Raw genomic sequence first — 2292 nt, forward strand, 5'->3', positions numbered from 1 at the left:
ACTTCTAAAAAAAAGTAACGCGTTAATTAACTTAGTTAAAAGTAACTTAACTTTAACTTATTAACTCGTTAATGCCCAGCCTTGGGCCTATTATCCAAATACTCGCCTCTTGTTAATAATGTAGGTAACTAACTAAGTTCCTACTACAGTGGCGTAATTAAGAAGTGATGAGAGAGATAGATCCCCCCCCCCCCAGAGCTTTGATAATATTATATACTATATTACTATATACTCACCAATGTACTTGAAAATTTAATATTTTGTGTGTAAAAAAATGTATACCCCCCAGGACAAATTCCTAACTACGCCACTGAGTCCTACCATACCTATATTATGAATTAATTAGATGGGTACTAACACGCACTAACCCTGCATAATGAACTACGCGTGCAGTGACAATAATATTTAATAATATCGATTATCAATAACAAAACTGAAAACACGGAACGCTCGTAGACCGTCGTCGCGGTCTAGTAATTATCCGCCACCTGTATGCGTGATCAGTATTGCACACGCTAACCATCCGCACGTCATCCCACCGAGTATTTTATTTATTATTAATATTATTTTCATGTTTTCAACGAGCGTATCAGGTAACTTTTATTTGCTTATTAATTATTTATTGGGATATTTTGTTTTTAAATTATTTTTAAATACTTTGAGTTCCAATATTTTTTTGAATTTTTTTGCTTCTCGTATCGTCCGCCAATCTATGACGCACTAGCCATGACTTTACATAGATTTCTGGTTTCCAAAGATGTAATGGAGGTCCATTTATTTTAATAAACATCAATTGGGAAATATGTTCAACAGTTAATCTTGTTCGAATATCATTACAAATAATATTTAAAAGGCTAAAGCCTCTTTCACACTTGGCTGTAGAACACGGAAATGTTTGAACACAATTATGCATTTCTAAGATCAATGTTCTGAAACTCTTATCTTCTTCTACAAATTCTATGAAACCTTGAATTGTGTTATCTTTATTCAAAAAAAATCGGTCACATATACGTTTCACTTGGGCTTCACCATACCTTACACCAACCGATTGAGGCCAAGTAGCTTTATCAATAATACAGATATCTTGAAGAATTGAACTATCATTATCATTTTTATACTTGTTATGAGCTGATTACTAGTAATAGAAACAATTCTCGAATAATTAGTTAATTTTACATTTTTAAACAATACATATTTGATACAATTTTTTTAAATTCCTTCATATTATGATCACCATCTTTATATTTAAATGACTCTATTATTCTTATTGATCTTTTAATTTATGAATTAGCATTTATCAATGTAATATCTTTACTTTGGAGTGCCAAAGATAAAGTAGAAAGTTCGTACAATACATCACACATTAAGGCTAAATCAGAAATTAACTCAAGACTAGTTATTGTTTTATACAAACCTAAGTATTTACTTCTTGATTTTGTGTCTCTAGTTATGTCTAATGAAGATGAATGAAAGTGTTGACTTAGGGCAGGAAATGTTCTCCACACAGATTTAACTGCACGCCAACTACTTGCAACCCAACGAACATCTAGTACTCTTCCAATGTTAACAAAAATAATATCAGGTTCACTGCAAATATCCTTTAATTCATTTTTGTTTTTTGGGGAATTATTGTATAATACATATAGTGAATCAATAAAACTTTTGAAATGATTAGTAGCATTTATATCCTTCATTGCATCATTGATAGTCAGTTCTAAACGATGATTGAGCAATGCCAGTTAAAAATTAAAGTAATTTTGCCACTCCAGCTTTTTTACCAACGAGTACACTGCACATCGTTTACGCAGTCTTGTAAAGTATTCGAATACAAGTTGTTTGGTTGTTTGGTATAAGTGGACTGTATAAATGTTCTCTATAGGTTTTAACGAAATAAAATAACAACCGGTACTTAAGTTTGCCGTGATATCAATCGACGGACTACTATTAACAAATCAGTTACGTAAATGGTATGGGGGCACAAAAATAGTGCTGGCCAGCAGGTGGAAATTATAATAAATATCTAACACAAAATTTATACTAAAAATAATAAGATAAAACAAACATAGGAAAATATAAAATATGTATAAATAATTGTATATAAACCGTGATGGCGACTGCTGGTTTTGGACGCTGAAACGGGGTTGTTGAACAAGACGGTGAAGTGTTCCACGGGGTGACGGTGTCGGTAACGCACTACACAAAATTCTGGTACTCGGTGCCACGGTCAAAAAATGAATCTACTATTAGGTCGGTATTCGGTACATTCGGTATTCGATCGCGGTAGTATTTTGA

The sequence above is a fragment of the Acyrthosiphon pisum genome, unplaced genomic scaffold (genome assembly GCF_005508785.2).
Source record: "Acyrthosiphon pisum isolate AL4f unplaced genomic scaffold, pea_aphid_22Mar2018_4r6ur Scaffold_52;HRSCAF=355, whole genome shotgun sequence".
Lineage (NCBI taxonomy): Eukaryota > Metazoa > Arthropoda > Insecta > Hemiptera > Aphididae > Acyrthosiphon > Acyrthosiphon pisum.